Genomic DNA, 8,460 nt, shown 5'->3' with positions numbered 1-8,460 from the left:
GCCTAAAGTTTTATATATATTTATTTTTGCATGGGACACCAAATCTGTGCTTACACCACTGCAGCCAAACCAGCATTTCGTGCTCTATATGTAGCAATTACATACCAAAGACCATAATAGGTTGGTGTGTAGTATAAAATATGACATATTATACCAAGACTGGAAAAACTTGAAATGTACCACATTTAAAACCAGGAAGTTACAAAAAATTCAACTGTTTAACACTGATCGGTATCAGTGCCTGATCGACAAAGCACGGGTAGATATGACTACATATTTCCATTAATATGGTGCTTAGCTATTTTACTCTGGCATGCAAGACCCGTTTTGCTGCAACCCAGTCTGTGTTAAATGGTTGTTAATAATTAAGAACAAACAAACCAACATTACCTGACAAAAACAGAAAAGCTGTTGTTATGAAAGGTCAGCAAGTAAGATCTTAGGTGCCCCGTTTCACAATTATATTGCTTCATTAAGGTTTATAAAAAAATAAATTACTTTGAAACTGTGGGCTGGTCAAGGAAAAGCAAGATCCTCTTTGGACCAAGATTATATTTAGGCACTAGTTACACACACATGGGTTTGAATAAAGGCTGACTGCCAGCATCTGTTTAACTGGTTAGATTCTGTACTGTAGGCTACAGTCAGCCACGCAAAGATGATACTACTTATTGTAATTCATTTTTTTCTATAGAAAAATATAAAACGAAACTTGTCTCAGTTTAGAACAAAAAGAGTTTTAAATACCACAAGGAGTAATTTGAAGCTTAAACAGGAGGACAACCACCAACATCACCGGATTAAAGCACTGATACAACTGTGAGGAGTGTGACTGATTTACTCAAGAATTTTACTGTAATTCTATCTCATACCACTTTTAGCTTTTATGTCACTGTATTTTGGATGAAAATACTGTACTTATTCCAGATTATTTGAAAGCTTTAGCTGCCTGTTATTTACAGATAATGGCATCATTATCAGTCAGGCTATTCAGCAATATATAAGTACTGTTAAATCACCGAGTTCTTTAGATTCCTCAGAGGCATCCGATGGAAGACAAAACACTGCCGCGGATCTCAAAATGGTGGTGTGCCCCTACCAGTTTTATTGCAGGGCGTTCCACTCTAGTCTAAACAAAGGTGTTTCACAGGCATTCAGTAGTTGTATTGCACAGCATACTCATAGGTTATTGTGTATTGGATGCAAAAACATCTTTTCTCAGCCCTGGCGAGGCTGTGTCCTTGCCAAAACCAGAAAACAGTTCCCTGTTATGTCAATTTTGCAGCCAAGCGTAGGCGAGTCTCTCCTGCACACTAACGTGTGAGAGAGTCTCCTATATTCTATCACCAAAGGACACATAGTCTAATGCCTTTATTTTTCAGGGCTGTGTCCACTTAATACTATACTGTATAACTTTATAACACTTATTAGTAAAAAGCATAGCATTATTGAGGCACTGCAAATTATTCCAAACAGTCCCAACAATCCCAACAATACGCAAAACATGAAAAGGATAAATTATATAATACTTATTTAATACTGTATATAATAAAAAATGGTGTTCTATACGAGTGCTATATGAGTATAGTAAATGTATTTTGATTACAAAAGATGCATTAATAAGTCTAAATGTTTTTTTATACTTTGGAAAGTAATTATCTAATACAAAATTATAAAAGTCTTGTTCAGCCCCATTTGTCACATAATAAATCTGTAATAGAACAGAGCTTGTTTCTAATGTCTCTGTAAAGCACTTTGAATCACCTTGTTGTTGAATTGTGCTATACAAATAAACTTGCCTTGCCTTGCCTTGCCTTGCCTTGAAAAATCACACCCCATTCTTACTTACATTCTTTCTTTGCCATTTTTCTGGAAAAGATATGGGTTAAAAATTAAAAAAGGAAACTAAATAACGGTAATTTGTACTTTAAAAACAAGACAATCCTTGAAAACCTGGGTCACCTTTGCAAAACCAGCATGCAGTTATATGCATAATGGGTTGCATACAGTTGTACACTCAGAAATGTAGCCACATGTATGATAGTGCAAAAATATCTGTCTTAGATGACATAGTGTAAAAAACAGGATTGAATTTGCATTTCCTTTCCAGTTTTTGAATTAGATCATGATTTTAAAACTACTGTAGGTACACAAGCTGAAGTCTGACAAATCTGCCCATATGCTCTAAAATCAGCATCTTCAGTTATCCTGCCAAGATGCCAAAATGTGGTTGTATATATGTGGTTGTACATTAAACTTTTTGTTTTGGTGTTAAATAGAACCCTTCTTAGACTTGAAGTATTTGAATCCTTCAGGCCTCCCACTGTATATATTTATTTTGACATCCATGGTATCTTGTAATATTAGAAATGTGATACTAGTTTCAATGTAAACACTCTGGACATGAGACAAGTCGGGACAACTGGAAATTCAAATTGCTTTCATGAAGTACATTGTCATTGGACTCTTAGAGGTGATTACAGGAGACCTTTACAGTAAATCTGTTCATGGTGTTGTTAACACATTTTGCGGTAATTGTAGGAGCAAAGAGTGATTGAAATACAGTGCCTTAAAAAGTTTTCATACTCCTTGAACTTTTACAAATGTTTTCAACTTATAACCAAAAACTTGGTTTTTTTTTTTTTTTTATTGAGATTTTGTGTGAAAGACCAACACAAAGTAGCACATAAATGTGAAGTGGTATGACATTGTCTTGCTGGAGGGTGAATCTTCCTCCCAGCCTCCGGCAGGTTTTCTTCCAGGATTGCCCAGTATTTAGCCCCATCCATCTTCCCATCAACTCTGACCAGCTTCCCTGTTGAATTTCTCCTCCAGACTAACCATGAGCCTCTCTGACCAGTGCCGTCCTTGCTCGGTCTGTCAGTTTAGGTGGACGGCCATGTCTTGGTAGGTTTGCAGTTGTAGCGTACTTTTTCCATTTTTGGATGATGGATTGAACAGTACTCCTTCAGATATTCAAAGCTTGATTCCACTGGATTTTATTAAAGGGGTATCAGAGTTCAGGAGGATGAATATAAATACATGCCACACTTTTCAGATTTCTATTAACATAAAATTTTGAAAACTATGTATAATTTTCATACCAGTTCACAATTATGTGCTACTTTGTGTTGGTTTGTCACAGAAAATCTCAATAACAACATTGAAGTTTTTGGTTGTAAGGTGACAAAATGTTAAAGTTGAAGGGGTATAAATACTTTTTCAAGGCACTGTATGCCAAATTTGTCTGTTAAGAAGTTAATCTTACATGTAAACCACTGTATAAGGAGCACTTCTTCACTTCATTAGGGTTCGAGTGGAGGTTTACCAGATTTCATCTGTTTACGCATGTTGAGCATGTACTGCGGAAGGAAGACAGTCTAATATCACTTTTATATTTTCCAACCACAGAAGACGCTGCCATCAAAGACTACATCCTCAGTGTCTGATGAAGACTAGCTGGCACACAGTATTTGTCATGTTGGTGTGAATTAAGAAATGAGAGGAGCAGCTATGAGTTTAAGTGCAGCAGCCAGTGGATTTGTTCTCTTCCTTCTCTCACTAACAGGTATTGTGTACCCTTATATTTGATTTATATCTGCAGTTACACCCCGACACCAGAGCTCTTTCTGGCTGTCACACATCCACCATCTGCAGGAATTACATATACATGTTTGCATTTGTTTTCTACTTACATTTTTAATGTTTTTAAATAGGTATTTAGCAAATAAATACAGATGTTGTGCAGTGTTGGGTGTAATGCCTTACTAAGTAACGCGATACTGTAATTAAATTACTTTTCCACTGAAAAAGTAGAGTAACTAATTACTGTTCATTTTTAGGTATTTTAATTACTTACAATGTACTTGCGTTACATTGTAAAATAATTAAACTCGCTGAATATCATTATTTAATTTCAATAATTTATCTTCTAAACGTAAAAGTAAACTCTGCCGCTTTAACATCGCTGTAGTGCAGGTGCACGTCATTTCGCGGCTGAAGCGAGTGGCTGTTCTTTGAAATATTCCCGTCTCTTCACTTTTCTGAAACAAGCAGACAAGAATATTACAGTGATATGTAAGCTATGTCCTGGGGAGAAAAAACTATCGGCTGCTGTTAATAGCACATCTACTGAAGCGCCTGACACGAAGACGAACACTTCTGAGCGATCCTTGTTCATCATCCATGGATAACACCGCGGCAACTCCTGCTAAGCAGGAAAACGTGATTTTACTTCAGCAGCACAGAAAGTGTCTGAAGGTGAGCTTAAAAAAATGATTGCAGGCTACATTGTGGAAGAGATGCTACCGCTGCGTACTGTAGAGTCTCCGTCTTTAAAAAAAAGTATTTATTATTTAAAGAGTTTAATTTCTATTGTTTGCCCACTCAAGGTTTATAGCGATTTTAAGAAGTATTTAGTTAAATTACTTATTTAATGATTAAGTTACTTTTCTGACACAGTAATTAGATAAGTATTTTAAATGCAATATTGACTAACTAATTAGTAATTAGTAATTAATTACTTTTTAAAAGTAACTTACCCAACACTGATGCTGTGTGATGTGTACAAACACCGCAGATATTATATATACATGCGTTTAGAAAAACACAGAGTGGTTTCCACTTTTCACGTTCTCAGTAACTTCACCATGACACTTAACATTATAAAGCTACAGTATGTCTGTATGGCAGCACGGTGGCACGGTGGTTAGCACTGTTGCCTCACAGCAAGAAGGTCCTGAGTTCAATTCCAACTACAGGCCGGGGTCTTTCTGTGTGGAGTTTGCATGTTCTCCCCGTGTTTGCGTGGGTTCCCTCCGGGTACTCCGGCTTCCTCCCACCGTCCAAAGACATGCACTTAGTGGGGATAGGTTAATTGGATAATCCAAATTGTCACTAGGTGTGAATGTGCGAATGGAAGTGAGTGCGAATGGTTGTCTGTCCCTGTATGTTGGCCCTGTGACAGACTGGCGACCTGTCCCGGGTGTACCCCGCCTCTCGCCCTATGACAGCTGGGATAGGCTCCAGTGCCCCCCGCGACCCTGAAAAAGGATAAGCGGAAGCGAATGGAGATGGAGATGTCTGTATTATACAGGATAAGTAGAAGTAACAGCTGATGCATTAACTGTTATAATTTACTTTCTATAATATGTATTTAAGTATAGTAATAATTTTTTAAAAATACTGTACTTACTTTCTTTCTACTATATATATCGTTGAATTACAGAGAGAAAAATTCTGACACTAATACAAATTGTGTCATAAAAAAACAATTTTCTGTTATACTTTGTTGTCAAGTAGTATAAATAGATCATTTAGATAATTTAAAATGTGTAAAACTCAACTGTATCTATTTATATTCTAAGATATTCGTTTCACACATTTGGCTGAGAAAAACAGTTGTTAAATATTTTTTATAATAGAAATGAAGCACATACTTCATTTTTTCCATTTTGTGAATTTCTCCCTATATGCAGTGGGTAACATAAGTATTGAACACGACACCAATAACTAAATATATTTCCAAAGGTGCTATTGACATGAAATTCTCACCAGGTGTTGGTAACAACCGATCCAATCCAAACATGCAAAGAAATCAAACCGTAGGTGTTCATAAATTATGTGTAATAATGAGAAATGACTCAGGGAAAAAGTATTAAACATGCTTACTGACATATTTAATTCCTCAAACACAATTCTCACGATTTTAGTTTGAATAACACAATATCGGTTTATTAAATCCTGAATTGACTTTTAAATATAAATGTATTTTGCCTGAAATGCCAGAATCTCGGGTTAAAGCTCACAAGACTATTTCAACAACCAGGGCTGTGCAGAGAGGTTTAAAGGGGCGGGTGTTCAAAGTTAAAAAGGGGCACATTGAACCAGGCCGAATAACAACAACACACATTCATCAAGAATCTAATATGGGCAACAAGGCAAAGCAAACGTAGCCGATGCTTTACCTGATGGGTACAATGTTGCTGTTGAGGGGTTGCTGTGGATAGTGCTGGAGGGCAGGGCTGTGTTGATCTGAGACTGTAGACATTAAAAAGTCCATAGGAGAGATGGCTGATTAAATGTAATGAGATAATAACAAAATGCAAAGATTGGTGACAGCGCTTGGAACCATAAGGCAACAAAAAACTGTGAAAAATAATTTAGGCTCTGCCTGTGATTCACTCTTTTCTTCTCTTCTTCCTTCCATCCTATCATTTCATATATCACTCTCCACTTGCTGTCTATCTGAGAACAAGGCACAACTTGCTATTGCAATAAACTATAATCTAATTATCCACACTTAACAACTCCAGCACTTAATCTAAAATAAAATGATGACAGAAAAATGTTATAGCACTGCCTTTAGTAGCCTCACACAGCGATATTCCACCACTGTTTCACCATAAATAAATAACATCAATGTAACTAAAGATAATGCAGCACTTGATCCTTTTATTGATGTCACACAGATACATACAGGTCATTTCCTAAAAAAGGGAAATGTACTATTAACATTCTATTACATGTATGTGATTATTACAGATGTAATTCATATTTCAGAGTAGTAATAGTAAATTACTTCGTGTAATCAAGATGGGAGACCACAGCTATAAAAGCGAAGGTGGATTTGGGAAGCCTGTCGCAGCCATGTCCTGTCCGTATACGCGACCAACCCATTGCGGAAGGTGCAAGATTGATAAGGAGAGTCCTCAGAATTCAGCGTATATTGCGGGATAGACAGGATCCTTTAGCTCAGCGCGACAGTGTGCTCATTGAGAGATATCGATATTCCTGTGAGGGTATTATTTACTTAACCAACTTGTTGACGAGGGGGTGCAGGACCACCACCTGTCTTTTTTTTTGCTCTGCCCTTTTCTTGGTTGCTGTTATGAACAAACTAACAGAGTATTACAGGCCAGTATTACCTTGCCAAGAGACGAAAAGCAATCTAAGAGATAAATATTACCATTCTGTAGAATACTCCTGTATTCCACTTTTACTTGTTCCCATGTTCTTGTGGGTCCTGTTGTGGCTCTAATGTGAAAGGGGATATAATATAACATATTATAATATAATATAATGCCATATGATATTGGACAATATAGTGTCATATGATAGATCTACCCTACCGCCTACTGGTGTTGGCCAGAGGGGCCGATGGCGCGATATGGCAGCCTGGCTACAACCGTAGCTGCCTCCACCAGTGTGTGAATGTGGGAGTGAATGAATAGTGGTATCGTACAGCGCTTTGGGTGCCTTGGAAAGCGCTATATGAACCCAATCCATTATTATTATTATTATTAAATTACCTACGAGTTTGATTTGTCAGCAACTTTCTGCCAGCCCCTCTCTCCTTGCTTTTGCAGCCTTTGCAGTGTTCTCTTGCGTTTTAATTAAACTCTGAAACTCCTGAAATCCCTCACTCATGAGTTCTTGCTCTGCTGCCGGAAAATACCGTGCACGCCCCTTCGACATTTTCGCCGACCAATCAGCGGGTTGCCGATCAATGTTTCTACTATCGATGCGTAGCCCCTTTTACGACACCCAGTGATGTCACATTACTGCGTCCAGCTGTACTAATCGTCAACAGCAGGTGTGTTCGGGGAACCGGATTAGCGAGCTCACGGTTAGCGCGATGGTTTGGTCTTGGATGTGTCATTTGATCTTGGATGTAGTAAGCGACGTACGAAGAACAGGCCCCTGGAATGTCTGGACAATGTTATATCATGAGTACCGTATTTCCCGGACTACAAAGCGCACCTGAATATTAGCCGCACAAGCTAAAATCAGGGGAAAATCCAGTTTTGTACATATATTAGCTGCACCTGACTAAAAGCCGCAGGTGTTTCAATGTTGACTTATCATATGTAAGAGAATATGCACAAAGGGAATTGTCAGGAAAGAGACGGCTGTTTGGAGACACACCCCTTTTATTAATATTTTGAAAAACAAGTTATGGGTACATATTTGCATAACTTTTTAGGGTATATGTACAAGTAGCTGTAATTACAAGTATGAAACATGTACTGTGCTTCATAAATGAGTAACAAATGTAGTGTATAACAATAACCTACAGCACACCAGAAAAATAGATTCAGCCTACCTTTTAGGCTCAGGTGCAGCGACACGGCTTTAACAAGAAGAAAAGTCAGTCATTCACCATCTTTCTCTTCTTCCTGCGCACTAAAACCACCAAAGTCCTCTCCTCCAGTGTCGGAAACGAACAGGCTCATGATGGCTTCGTCATCCACTCTCCGCTTCTTTCCTTCGTTGTCACTTTCAAAACCAAACAAATCCTCGTTGTCAGTGTCAGAGTCGAACACCCTCAGAAGGGCCGTGGCGGTGTCCTCCTCTCCATCATGCAGCAGTCCAGCCCTTCGAAATCCGTTGGTGATCGTGGATGTTTTCGCACTTTTCCACGCTGTCAGAATCCACCGGTGGAGTTGAGCTTAACTTGCT

This window comes from Mchenga conophoros, linkage group LG6 (genome assembly GCF_057382185.1).
Source record: "Mchenga conophoros isolate Kocher_MC1m ecotype Shallow Benthic linkage group LG6, M_conophoros_male_GT1.1, whole genome shotgun sequence".
Classification (NCBI taxonomy): Eukaryota; Metazoa; Chordata; class Actinopteri; order Cichliformes; family Cichlidae; genus Mchenga; species Mchenga conophoros.
Note: the sequence above shows the minus strand (reverse complement) of the source record.